The sequence below is a fragment of the Balaenoptera acutorostrata genome, chromosome 15 (assembly GCF_949987535.1).
Source record: "Balaenoptera acutorostrata chromosome 15, mBalAcu1.1, whole genome shotgun sequence".
In the NCBI taxonomy this organism is placed as follows: domain Eukaryota; kingdom Metazoa; phylum Chordata; class Mammalia; order Artiodactyla; family Balaenopteridae; genus Balaenoptera; species Balaenoptera acutorostrata.
This window is the reverse complement of record NC_080078.1, coordinates 70879945-70894295: the sequence shown is the minus strand read 5'-3', so window position 1 is coordinate 70894295 and position 14351 is coordinate 70879945. Positions and strand designations below refer to the sequence as shown.

At 44.0% G+C, this 14351-nt stretch overlaps 1 long non-coding RNA gene across 5 annotated transcripts; it reads left to right on the top strand.

Annotated features, from left to right (window-relative positions):
• The first annotated feature begins 1116 nt into the window (after positions 1-1116).
• LOC130704882 (uncharacterized) lies at positions 1117-8823 on the top strand. Of its 5 annotated transcripts, none has more exons than XR_009005432.1 (5): positions 1122-1212; positions 3445-3597; positions 5349-5531; positions 7672-7804; positions 8489-8823. It is a non-coding gene; the product is annotated as an uncharacterized LOC130704882 (long non-coding RNA). The 5 variants fall into 5 exon arrangements; XR_009005431.1 differs by having other exon boundaries at positions 1136-1212; positions 3398-3597; XR_009005430.1 differs by lacking the exon at positions 1122-1212 and adding an exon at positions 2161-3010 and having other exon boundaries at positions 3398-3597; positions 5349-5508.
• The last annotated feature ends 5528 nt before the right edge of the window (positions 8824-14351 follow it).

Below are 14351 nucleotides of genomic sequence, written 5' to 3'. Positions count from 1 at the left end.
CTCAAAGGAGTTGGCCAAATGCTCCAGGCTCTCTGGTCTGTTTCTAGTATCACATCTTACATTCGCACAGTTAAGACTGGGAGATGGGAAGCATAAAAACTGGGCTTCACTTTGTCAGTGTTTTGAAGACTTATATGACTTAGAATCCCTTTTTCTACAGAATGCCTATGAGAACGTCTCAAAATTAGTGTCCTCAGAACAGGACACAGGCCAAGCAGCTTTAAAGTATCCTCCCAAACTGTACTAGCCCATGGTGATACTGAACACTTGAAAAGTGGCTCTTTCAAATTGAGATGTGAGGGTAAAACACACACCAGATTTCGAAGTCTAAGAAGAAAATCAAAGGTTTTTATATGGCTTATATATTGAAATAATACAATTTTTGAAATATTGGGTTACAATGTACTATTAAAATCAACTTCACCTGTTTCTTTTTGTTTTTTATTATTTATTTTTATTTTTAAAAAAATATTTTGTGTTTTTAAAGGCCGTTATTTATTTATTTTTAAATTAAAAAAATTTTTTTACAAATTTATTTATTTATTTATTTTAAAATTTTTGGCTGCATTGGGTCTTCGTTGCTGCGCGCGGGCTTTCTCTAGTTGCAGCGAGCGGGGGCTACTCTTTGTTGCGGTGCACGGGCTTCTCATTGCGGTGGCTTCTCTTGTTGTGGAGCACAGGCTCTAGGCACGCAGGCTCAGTAGTCGTGGCTCGCAGGCTTAGTAGTTGTGGCACGCGGGCTCTAGAGTGCAGGCTCAGTAGTTGTGGCGCACGGGCTTAGTTGCCCTGCGGCATGTGGGATCTTCCCAGACCAGGGCTCAAACCCGTGTCCCCTGCACTGGCAGGCGGATTCTTAACCACTGTGCCACCAGGGAAGTCCTCTTTTTGCTTTTTAAAATGTGCCTTTTAGAAAATGCAGAGTTATGCATGAAGCATGCATTATGCTTCCATTGGAGGGTGCTGCTCCAACATTCTGAGATGCTGGGCAGGCTTTGTTGGCTGAAACAGGAACATGGGAGAGGGAGGGGGTGGGTAGCCCAGTGGAGGAAGTACAGGGCACTCTGGGAATTCACTGAAGGGGCAGCTCACAAGCTTCAAGAGAGGCCAGTCAGGAAGTGGTGACTAAACTGACATGTGAAAGATGAGAAGGAGTTAGGCAGGGGAAGGCAGAGAAAATAGCAGGCGCCCAGACCTGGAAGTGAAAGACAAACTGTGAGTATTCCAGGATGTCTGACGCTTGGGGGGCAGAGGGTAGGTAGTGACCCAATGTGAGACCAGAGAGGGCAGCCAGGGCCAAGATTCGGGGGGCCTGGTAAGCCCTGGTAAGGGATTTCTGCTGAGAGGAATGAGACACCACTGGAGGGTTTTCAGTTAGGTGAAGCTAGGCAGAATTGCATTTTTTTAAAAATTTATTTTATTTATTTATTTATGGCTGTGTTGGGTCCTTATTTCTGTGTGAGGGCTTTCTCTAGTTGTGGCAAGCGGGGGCCACTCTTCATCGCGGTGCGCGGGCCTCTCACCACCGCGGCCTCACTCTGTTGCGGACCACAGGCTCCAGACGCGCAGGCTCAGTAACTGTGGCTCACAGGCGCAGCTGCTCTGCGGCATGTGGGATCCTCCCAGACCAGGGCTCGAACCCATGTCCCCTGCATTGGCAGGCAGACTCTCAACCACTGCGCCACCAGGGAAGCCCAGAATTGCATTTTTAAAAGATGACCCTGATATTTGCATGGGGCATAGATGGATGTAGGGATAAGGTAGAGGGAGAATATCTATCCAGGAGCTGTTGGAGTCATCGAGAAGTTTGGACTACTCCGTGAACCCTGAAATTAAGGAAATCCAGTGTCTGGCAAAAGAGTCACAGATGGGACCGCTGGTCAGTGTTACTACTTGGAGATGGGACAAGGGAGAGGATGGAGCCAAGGTTGATATCCCGTTTTGTTTTTAATTTTTAAATTCTATTTATTTTTACATTTTTTGGCCATGCCACGCGGCATGTGGGATCTAAGTTCCCCGACCAGGGATTGAACTCGTGCTCCCTGAAGTAGAAGTGCCAAGTTCTAACCACTGGACTGCCAGGGAAGTCCCCCGGGTTTTTTTTTGTTTTGTTTTTTTAATAAATTTATGTATTTATTTATATTTTATTTTTGGCTGTGTTGGGTCTTCGTTTCTGTGCGAGGGCTCTCTCTAGTTGCGGCAAGCGGGGGCCGCTCTTCATCGCGGTGCACGGGCCTCTCACCGTCGCGGCCTCTCCCATAGCGGAGCACAGGCTCCAGACGCGCAGGCTCAGTAGTTGTGGCTCACGGGCTTAGTCGCTCCGTGGCATGTGGTATCTTCCCAGACCAGGGCTCGAACCCGTGTCCCTTGCATTGGCAGGCAGATTCTTAACCACTGCACCACCAGGGAAGCCCCTCCCCCGAGTTTTGAATAGTGAGGTTGTGATGGGAAAACAGAAGGCTGTGGAGGGAAGATGATGAGTTTAGGATCGTTCAAGTTGAGGGTGAGAAGAATGTGGGGTATACAAATGGGGATGCCCAAGATGACGTGAACAGCCAGCTCTGGTTCTTGAAAGAGATTTAGGGGGTGGAGGTAGAGTCGGCAGGAAACATCTCCCCTGTGGCCCTCAGGTGCCTCATCTGCACAGTGGGGACCTGATCTATTTCCCAGAGTAAGGGAAAATGATTAGATGATGGGACACGTTGAGTGTGCTGGACCCCACATGGGCTCACAGTAGGTGCTTAGGGAGTTCTGGTTCTTTGTTTCAGAAGGTCTATCAGTCCCATTTCCTACATGGTCAAACACACCAAGTTCTTTGCAGATACCACTTCCTCCTCCAGTACCCACAGGACCCATCTCTCTGTTTTCAAAGTCCCCAGTGCAGTGATGGGGAGACGTTCCTGGAAAAAGTTGTGGGGAGGGGGAGTGAAGGCAGCTTCCCCCTGCCTGGGCAGGAAGGGAGAGAGCAGTCGGTGCTGTGCGGTGGAGAAGACGTTGTACCAGCGGACCACAGGTAGGCTACCTGCCCCAACCCTGCCACCAGAAAACCAAGAAAACTTGCCCTGTTCTAAGCCTCAGTTTTTCCACTGGCTCAAGGAGGGACCTTTCCTGGTTCTGTCCCTGCCTTCTCCTTGCTCCCAGAAAGCCTCTTCCTTTTTCTTGACCCACGGAAGACATCACTTCCTTGAAGACTTGGCTCGCTGTGGGCCTCCTGATGGCTCCTTCCTGGGGTGAAGGGCCAAAATCTTGACAAGATTAAGAGGTTTTGGGACCGGGCCAGGCTGGGTAAACAGGAAAGATGACAAACCAAACTCCCCTCCTCCTGGGGGGTTGTTTATTTCAGTTTTTTTCCCTCAGCTGAGTTTTCTGGATGCGTAGTAACCCTTGACATTTCATCCAGCGCCCAGCCTCTGGACCCATAGCACCTGGTGCCGCTCTCACCCATAGAGCTCATGGAACGGGCTTGCTCCCGTGTCCACTTGGCCAACTGCACTGAACTCCTGGAAAGCAGGAAGAACACAGATATATCTAAACCGAGAGCCTAGCGTGATCCAGGGGAGAAAGTGTCCTCTCCCACAAATGCCTCTCCAGCTCCCTGGGGTAAGCAATGTTCTTGCCATTTTCAGCCATGGAAACTGAGGCTCAGGGAAGCAACCCATGTCACCCAGCATGTTGGCAGTGGGTCTAGAAACGGGGAGGGCTGGAAGGGAGAAGGACGCCTCATCAATGAAAAGAATGTTCTTTGGAGACTGAAGAACCTTGCTTGGTTTAAATTCTGACTCTGCAACTTCCTGCCTGTGGAATTCAGGCAGGTTCCTACGGGGAGGCAATGTCGAGTAGCGGTTAAGAGCACAGACTCTGGAATTGAATGTCAGTTCCGCCATCTGCTAGTTATGTGACTTTGGGCAAGTTCCTTCGCTTCTCTGCACTGCAGTTACCACAGCTATAAAACATGATAATAATAGCTCTGACCGCATAGACATGTCGTGCAGATTAAACGTGATAATCCATGTGGAACACTTAGCACAATGTCTGTCCCGGGGCCGGTTTCATCTGTGTCAGCTGTGTATGGAGGCAGACCTCATTGACTCTGGCCCCACCTGTTCCCCAGCCTGTCACCCGTCCCCCTTGGTGGCTCACTCAGCCCTTGGTGTGTGGTAGGTACTCGCTGGCTTGCTGACTACAGGAGTGGTTGGGAATTGACTCAGTGTTTCTGAAAACAGGCTTCTGACAATGTGTGGGAGGAGGATTCTGAAGGACAACTTTCGGGAATTTCCCAACCACCCTGAAAGGGGTTGCTTTTTGCACGCTAGTATGAACTTGAAAATATTTCCAGACGGCTTTTTCCTCTCTTATTGCAGAAGCAACTTATATGTTCATTGTGAACTGTTCAAACATTACATACAGATATAAAGCCAAGGGCCAAAGTCCTGAGTAATCCTGCTTTGAAAGAAGTGCTCACTGTTTTTCTGAGGCACACACTGTTTATCTGAGACATGCCCTTCCAGATTTTTCCTGTGCCTAGTGTTTGAACGCCACTGTTCGTCCCTCTCCGTGGTAGATGCTGCAGGGTCCCCTCAGAAATCCAGATGACTGTCTGTACCTTAAGGGTGGGCATTGTTGGGATGGGGTGCAGAATTTCACAGAACACTTAATCAGCAGTTAAAGCCACCGATGACTCGTTCCCCCAGCATACACTTAGCTTTCAGGACTCTGAGACCCCGAAATGATGAATCAAGGTCCCACCTGGCTTTGGAGTGAGACCTGAGATTGAATTTCAGCAAGGAGACCCCGTTGTGTACTTGTCCTCGATTATGTGCAAGTCCGCCAAGCCTTAGTGAGAGGCCAGAATGGGAGCTGTGGCCCTGCTGCCCAGAGAATAACATTTTCCCCCCTCACTCCCTCACCGTGTCTAGGGAACTGAGCTGAAGGTGCCAGCCAGGGTGGGCTGGCCACGTGTGGTTTCTGTGATCTTGGGCAAGCTGCTTCTCTTCTCTGAGCCTCAGGTTTCTCATCGGAAGAGTGAGGAGAATCTTCCTGCCTTGAAAGGCACGTTCCGCCATCCATCCATCCATTCATTCATAGAAGGTGGTATTTCGTAAGAGTGTGGGAAGATTACTCAATAAACATGGCCATCTAGGAAGAAAAGAGTTGGGTCTGGTGGTAGATTGTATTATTGTTCAGCAAATATTTACTTCCTCCAGCCCTCCTCACCATGGGAGGAATACAATTCCTCACTCTCTTGATATTGAAATTAGCCATGTGACTTGCTTTGGCCAAAAGAATATGTGTGGAAGTGACAGGGGCCAGCTCCAAGATACCCAGTGTCTCTATTCCCCTTTCTTGAGCAGCTGTCATCGGTCATGAGAACCGTGAGTCCCAGACAGTGGGGGCTGCTTTAGCCTGGACTCAGAATGAGAAAATACATAGGGAAGCTCTGCACTCACCCCACAGCCTGGAGCCCAGCCCAGGAGAGCCCTGATGAACCCCAGCTAACCCACAGACCCCTGGGTGAGAAATAAATGTTTACTTTTGTAAGTACTCAGTTTGTGGAAGCTGTTCTTTTTTCTTCTTCCAGCTTTACTGACATATAATTGACATACAGCACTGTATAAGTTTAAGGTGTACAACATAATGATTTGACTTACATACATCATGAAACGATAACTGCAATAAGTTTAGTAAATATCCATCATCTCATATAGATACAAAATTAAAGAAGTAGAAAAAAATATCTTTCCTTATGATGAGAACGCTTGGGATTTACTCTTTCAACAGCTTTCATATGTAACATCCAGCAGTGTTCATTATATTTATCATGTTGTACATGACATCCCTAGTACTTATTTATCTTGTAACTGGAAGTTTGTACCCTTTGACTGCCTTCATCCAATTCCCTCACCCCCGCCTCTGGTAACCACAAATCTGATCTCATTTTCTATGAATTTGTTTGTTTGTTTGTTTTTGTTTTTAAATTAATTTTTATTGGAGTATAGTTGCTTTACAATGTTGTGTTAGTTTTTACTGTACAGCAAAGTGAATCAGCAATACGTATACATATATCCCCTCTTTTTTGGATTTCCTTCTCATTTAGGTCACCACAGAGCCCTGAGTAGCGTTCCCTGTATTGTATAGTAGGTTCTCATTAGTTATCTATTTTATACATAATATCAATAGTGTATATGTGTCAATCCCAATCTCCCAATTCATCCCCTCCCCCTTTCCCCCTTGGCATCCATACATTTGTTCTCTATCTCTGTGTCTCTATTTCTGCTTTGCAGATAAGATCATCTATACCATTTTTCTAGATTCCACATATATGAGTTAATATACGATATTTGTTTTTCTCTTTCTGACTTACTTCACTCAGTATGACAGTCTCTAGGTCCATCCATGTCTCTACAAATGACCTAATTTCATTCCTTTTTATGGCTGAGTAATATTCCATTGTATATATGTACCACATCTTCTTTATCCAGTTCTCTGTTGATGGGCATTTAGGTTGCTTCCATGTCCTGGCTATTGTAAATAGTGCGGCAATGAACATTGGGGTGCATGTGTCTTTTTGAATTATGGTTTTCTCTGAGTATATGCCTGGAAGTGGGATTGCTGGGTCTGTTTGTTTTCAAAGTATAATTGACCTACAACACTATGTCAGTTCCTGTTACACAACATACTAATTCGATATTTCTCTACATTCAAAATCAACACCACAAGAAGGAAGTTGTTTTTTATGCAGCATCATTGCAGCAAAATCTGGCCCAGGTGGATCTCTAACTCACTCCTTATACTGACTTTAGCTTGGGTCCAAGGAAGGATTCTCTGATTGGACGCTATTTGACCTGAGATCTGAGTGTTAAGAAGGAGCTAGCTATGTAGCCGTCTCAGGGGAAGTATTCTGGGCAAAGGGAACAGCAATGCCATGGTCCTGAGGCTGGAGGAAATTTGGCCTGTTCAGGAATAGAATTAAGGCCAGTGGGATAGATTGTTTGATAAGAAAGGGGAAAGGAGTCTGAGCCCCATAAATCAATGGGTCACTTCACATTTCCACTTGGACGTCTCTCAGATACTTTAAATCCAAAACATCAGATCCATAGCTGAACCTGTGGTCTTCTCCCAAATCCATCCTTCCTTTTTCATTTCCTCATCTCAGTCAATGACACCACCACCTACCTACCCAGTCCCCCAGGCTGCAAGGCTGGACCTCATCCTTAACTCTTCCCTCTCCCTGAACCCTCACATCCAATCTATCCTCAAGTCCTGACAATTTCACCCTCTCATCATCTCATATTTGTCCACTTCTCTCTACCTCTGCTGAGATCACCCCAGTTGAAGCCGCTATCATCTCTTGCTTGGACTACACCTTCAGCCACCTCCCCAGCTTCCCTGCCTGCATTCTTAGTCCTTCTCCAATCAGTCCTCTACATGGAAGTCAGTGGTCTTACTTAAAAACAAATCATCTCTCTATAAGTGATTGGATAAACAAACTGTGGTACATCCATACAATGGAATATTATTCAGCAATAACGAAGGAGCTAAGTTTTGGGTTGGTTGGTGATGATGATTGCACAGCAGTGTGAACATATTTAATTCCACTGAACTATATACTTAGAAATGTTTAAAATGGTAAATCTTATGTTATGTATATTTTACTCCCCCCCCACCACACAAAAGAATGACCTATCAAGCCATGAAAAACATGGACGAACCTTAAATGCATATTGCTAAGTGAAAGAAGCCAGTCTGAAGAGGCTACATACTATATGATTCCAACAATATGAGCTTCTGGAAAAGGCAAAACCGTAAGGTGGGTATAAAGATCAATTGGGGGCGGGGAGGAATAGGAGAGGAAAGAATAGGTCAAGCACAGGATATTTTTAGGGCAGTGAAACTATTCTGTATGATACTCTAATGGTGAACTCTCGTCGCTAGACATTTGTCAAAACCCAATGAACAACACAAAGAGTGAACCCTAATGTAAACTATGGGCTTCAGTTAATAAAAAATCCAACAAAAACAAAAACAAACAAATCAAGTTTCATGACTCCTCTGTTTAGAGCTTCCAGTGCCTGCCCTCTGACCTGGCCAGGAAGGTTTGTCCATCCTTCCTCCCCTGGCTCCCCCACTAGTCATTCTTTAGGGCTCAGGTTTTTTTTTTTTTTTTTTAAATTAACTTTTTTTTTTGGCCGTGCCAAGCGGCTTGTGGAATCTTAGTTACCTGACCAGGGATTGAACCCAGGCCCTCAGCAGTGAAAGTGCCGAGTCCTAACCATTGGACCGCCAGGGAAGTCCCTAGGGCTCAGTTTAAATGTCACCTCTTCAGAGAAGCCTTCCCTCATTCAGCAGATTAAATCTGCACCCCCACCCCCCGCCTTTGTTTTACCTTCCCTGTAGATTCTGTTCTTCAACTCTGCAGCATTTGCACATTTGTAATTAGGTAGTTGGGACTTCCCTAGTGGTGCAGTGGTTAAGAATCCGCCTACCAATGCAGGGGACACGGGTTCAAGCCCTGGTCTGGGAAGATCCCACATGCCATGGAGCAACTAAGCCATGGAGCAACTAAGCCCTTGAGCCACAACTACTGAGCCTGTGCTCTAGAGCCTGCAAGCCACAACTACTTTGGCCACATGCCACAACTACTGAAGCCCGTGTGCCTGGAACCCGTGCTCCGCAACAAGAGAAGCCACTGCAATAAGAAGCCCGCGCACCTCAACAAAGAGCAGCCCCCGCTCACCGCAACTAGAGAAAGCCCACGTGCAGCAACGAAGACCCAATGCAGCCAAAAATAAATAAATAATATAAATAAATTTATAAAAATAAATCCTCCTGTAATTAGTTAATTGTTTGTATTTATTTGCATAACGGTCTCTGAAGCCCCAGGAAGGTCTGGATCATGTGCCTGTCTTCACCATCTTATCTCTAGCGCTGAGCTCGTGCCTGGTACATAATAGAGCTTAGTACATGTGTGGTTGAACATAGTTTGAAATAAAAGGTCACATAGTCTCTGATTTCATTCATATGAAGTATCCAGAATAGGTAAATTCATAGAGACTGAAAACAGACAGGTGGTTGCCAGGGGCTGGGGGATGAGGAATGACTGTTTAATGAGTATGGGGTTTCCTTTTGGGGGGGGATGCAAATGTTTTGGAACTTGACAGAGATGGTGATTGTACAGCACGGTGAATGTACTAAATGCCAGTGAACTGTATACTTTAAAGTAGCTCATTTTATATTATGTGAACTTCACCTCAATTTAAAAAATAGTTTGAAGTATTAATCAATGTATGTCTTTTTTTTTTTTTTGTACAGCCTTGTATCCCATCATCTTTTCAGGTTCAGACTAGTACCTTTGGCCTCAGAGGTGGTTTTTATAGCAGAAATGCAGAAAGAATAGAAAGCAATCAGTGTGAGCTTTTTCCCTTAAATTTTTTTATTTAAAAATTTTTTATAATAAAAAATTTTAAGTGTATACAAAAACAGAGAGAATAATATAATGAGCCTCCACATACCCATCAACTAGCTTCAGCAGTTATTAACTCATGGATGAACTTAACTATGTGCCCATCTACCCCCTCCTCCATTGTATGAGTTTTATTTGTTTATTTATTTACTTACTTACTTACTTATTTTTGGCTGCGTTGGGTCTTCGCTGCTGCGTGCAGACTTTCTCTAGGGCTCTAGACGTGTGGGCTTCAGTAGTTGTGGCACTTGGGCTCAGTAGTTGTGGCTCGCAGGCTCTAGAGTGCAGGCTCAGTAGTTGTGGCACACAGGCTTAGTTGCTTTGCCGGACCAGGGCTCAAACCCATGTCCCCTGCATTGGCAGACAGATTCTTAACCACTGTGCCAACAGGGAAGCCCCTCCACTGTATGAGTTTGCTGCAAATATCACACACCATATCATTTCATCTGTAAACATTTCCCCGTGTCTCTCTAAAAGATAAGAACTTTCAACATGTAACCACAATACCATTATTACACCTACAAAGTCAACAACGAATTCATAATGTTGTCAAATATCCCATCAGCGTTCAAATATGCCCAATTGTTGTATATTTTTAAAATGTATAATGTGTTTGAATCAAGATCCAAACAAGGTCTACATATTGCGTTGATTGATATATCTCTTAAGTCTCTTTTAATATATAGGTTCTTCCACCATCTCTCTCTTTTTTTGTAAGTGTGGGAAGTGGAATAGACAGGACTTGGAGAGATTTCCCCCTTTCTCTGCCTTCAATTTATTTATTAAAGAAATGTGGTATTTGTCTTGTAGAGTTTCCTACAGTCTGGATTTGGCTGATTGCATCCCTGTGGTGTTGTTTCACATATCTGCTGACCCCTTTATTTCATGTGACTAGTATCTTAGTAGAGTCAGGTTAAATGGTTTTTTAGCAAGAATACTTCACAGGTGATGTTGTACACCTCCACTAGGAAGTTGTATGTATTTGTCTCTCTTTTAGTGAAATTCCTAGCCATTAATGATCATGGCCTAAACCCATTGTTTTGTTAAAGCTTGCAAAACCCAAAATGCAAAATTCTAATTCTTAAAAATTTTTTTTCACTTATTAGGAGAAATATGTCTATCAAGAGAAATTTCCTCTAATCAATTAGCTGGTTACAATGAGATTCAGTTCATATAGGAAAAGTAGAAAAAAAATGCTTGATTCTTTCCCTTTATTTACCAATTTCCAAAATGTTGAGTTGCTTCCCTAACATGCTCAAAGGGAATGCAATAAGATTTTCTTTTTCTTTTTCTTCTTCTTCTTTTTTTTTGAGTATCATTATGAACTTATGGATTTTAAACCTGTTTGATTTTAAACCTTATTGATGCTCAAAGTGTCTTATCTTCGGCCAGCTAGAGCCTCTTCAGATTGACTTCTGAGTCCTTTTGACATAACCTTGTAGCTTACTTGCTTTCTAGAATGGCAAGATGTTCCAAGTTCATCTTGTACATTTTTTTGCCCCAGACCTTGAATTGGCCATTTCTCCAAGGACCCCTGGTTCTTGGGAAATGATGTTTAGATCTTTCACAATCTTTTCTCTAAGGGTGCTCATAACTACTGCATTGGTAATTGTTTCCAGGTCTTTTCAGTGGATAGAGATAAAAAATTTTAAGAGGTCTTGAGTTCACATTGATAATTTAAAATTTAATTTAGATTACAGAGATTTTTTTTTTTTTTTTTGGCTGCGTTGGGTCTTCGTTGCTGCACGTGGGCTTCCTCTAGTTGGGGTGAGTGGGGGCTACTCTTCATTGCAGTGCACGGGCTTCTCACTGCAGTGGCTTCTCTTGCTGCAGAGCACGGGCTCTAGGCACGCGGGCTCAGTAGTTGTGGCTCGCGGGCTATAGAGCGCAGGCTCAGTAGTTGTGGCGCATGGGCTTTGTTGCTCTGGGGTGTGTGGGATCATCCCGGACCAGGGCTTGAACCTGTGTCCCCTGCATTGGCAGGTGGATTCTTAACCACTGCGCCACCAGGGAAGCCCCAGATTATAGAGATTTTGCTTAACTTTTTTGATTTTATATTTGTATCTTTTTTCTCTTATGCTGAGAGTGTTGGTTTCTAATGGCAATAACACTAGATTTATGTACAATCTAAGAATGCACAGATTACTGTATCAAAATTATTTGAAATAATTCTTCTCTGAGTGGTTACACTATCAATTTAATTTCTAGTTTGATGCATTTCTTTCATTTTATTTCCAAGTTTTAGGGATTACTTTATTTGAAATTCAATTTTGCTTTAATAATTATGTAGAACAATGATACCATTCCACAGCCAAATCTTCAAAATAAAGTATATTCAGGTAAGTCTAGATTCTATACCTGTTCCCTTCACTCTGGTCTCTCCCTCTCCCATAGGTAATCATTTTTAAAAATTGTTTTGTTTTCTTCTTTAATTTTAAAAAGTATAAGCATATATGTATGTGTACATATATTTATATCCCCTCTTTCTTGCATAACTGGTAGCATACCATATACATTTCTTTCGAGAGGTAATAATTTTTTAAAGATTTTTTTGTTTTCTTCTTTAATTTTATTATTTTAATTAATTAATTAATTATTTTGGCTGCACCGCATGGCTTGCAGGATCTTAGTTCCCCAACCAGGGATTGAACCGGGGCCCACAGCAGTGAAAGCAGAGTCCTAACCACTGGACTGTCAGGGAATTTCCTCTTCTTTAATTTTAAAAAGTATAAGCATATATATGTATATATATTTATATCCCCTCTTTCTTACATAAGTGGTAGCATACCATATATACTTCTTTCAGTATATATGTTCTGAAGTTTTTGCTGTCTTTAACAATATGTCTGCATAACTTTAATGATATGTTCTGAAATTCACCCTATTAAAATGTGTAGAGATAGCACTTGTTCCATTTTCACAGCTGCATAGTACTCCATCATGTAAAGTACCACGATTTATTCATTTAATTCCCTGTTGATGGACATTTGGATAGCTTCTAGCCATTTGCTATTACAAAGAATATGATAACAAAAGGTCTTGTGCATAATTACTCTCAGGATTTTGGCAGCCTATTTTTGGGATGGGTTCTTAGAAGTAGGATTGCTGGGTGATGCATATGTAATACTGGTTTTTGAAGTCCTAGCCCAAGAATACTTTCTGTGTGAGCTTTTTCAGAGGACCTCTCTGTGCCTCTGTTTCTAATCTGCAAAATGAGAATATTAACAATATTTGCCTCAGAGAGTTATTGGGAAGACTAAACGGGTGAATGGTTTTAAAGTGCTTAGAATGGGGGACTTCCCTGGTGGTGCAGTGGTTAAGAATCAGCCTGCCAATGCAGGGGACATGGGTTCAAGCCCTGGTCCGGGAAGATCCCACATGCTGTGGAGTAACAAAGTCCATGCGCTACAACTACTGAGCCTGCATTCTAGAGCTCGCATGCCGCAACTACTGAGCCTGCGTGCTGCAACTACTGAAGCCCATGCACCTAGAGCCCATGCTCCACAACAAGACAAGCCACCTCAACGAGAAGCCCGCACACCGCAACAAAGACCCAACGAGGCCAAAAAATAACTAAAAATTAAAAAAAATTATTAAAAAAAATATGCCTGGTACATAGGAGGTGTTCAGTAAATGTTAACAAAGGGTGGGAAGCACAGGAGTATGTGGGCGGGGGGACAGTGGCATTAGATGCTGGGATGAGTCTTTGAGAAGGGATTCTATGCCTGCTTCACTTGCCCCTGCAGGAGGGGTAGAAATAGTAGAATCCAGAGATGAAGTTTGGAGATAAAAGAAAAGATTAAATGAAGAGGATATGGACTTAGATGTATTCTGTGGGAAAAGAAGGAGGAAATCTTCACTGGACTGCATTTAACCTGAATTTATTGAGAGTAAATCTCTGCTACAGGATGGGTACTTGAGACAGATGTTACACTCAATGATAGAAAAATAAATTATTTTATATATTTGCTTTACACGAGTTTATGGCCTGTGAAATTCATACGCATTACCACGTCGTTATTGACTGATAGCTTGAGGCGTAAGAAGAAGAGTAGGATGTGAGAGAATGGAACGAGAGGGAGGGGAAAAAAGAAATAGTGGGAAGTGGCTTTGTCCACCTTACATGTGAGCCTGGAGCTGTGTTGTGCAATATGGTAGCTGCTGCCATATTGTAGTGGCTGCCATATTGGAAAACCTACAGAAGCTATAGAACATTTCCTTCACTGCAGAAAGTTCTATTGGACAGTGCTGATCTACTCTAGACTCCAATGGAACAGCCAACGTGGAAATGTTATTTGGATGTGTGTGGGGCAGTAGAGCCTGGTGCTGAAGGTCCCATCCTATTACCCCCATCTCTGATGCCACGGGAAATGGTCCAAAACTGGTTCTCTGAAGGTCCAGGGGAACCGTCCAGATCCACGTGACCATCCAAATCTGTGTCTCAATCTCCCGCAGCCTCCTCCCTCTTCCGGGGAACATCTGCTTGCAGCTCCCGCTCTTCATCCCTTTCCCTCCAGCCTGCTTCCCCAAAGTTATGCCCTGCCTCATTCCCCAAGTCTCTTTCTCACGACCCTAGCAGGTCCCAACCCAGCTGGTCCACTTACCCTTCATCCTCTGCCAAGGCTAGGTGGAGGTGGCTGGGGTACTGCGTGGAGATGGAAGCAGGCAGGGCACACCCCCAGCTGCTTCCTACTTAATCTCTGCTGGCTCATATTTCCTGCTCCTGTAGCCAGGTACCTGGGCCTATCAAAGCGTGGTGTGGAAGCTGGCCCCTTCCTTCCCCCTGTGTTTGCTTTTGAAAAAGGGGAAGTGGAACTGCACCCGGCTCCGGGAGCTGGACTGACAGCACCGTTCTGGTTCTCTGTTCCCCTGCAGCCCTCCTGGCCCTGAAACC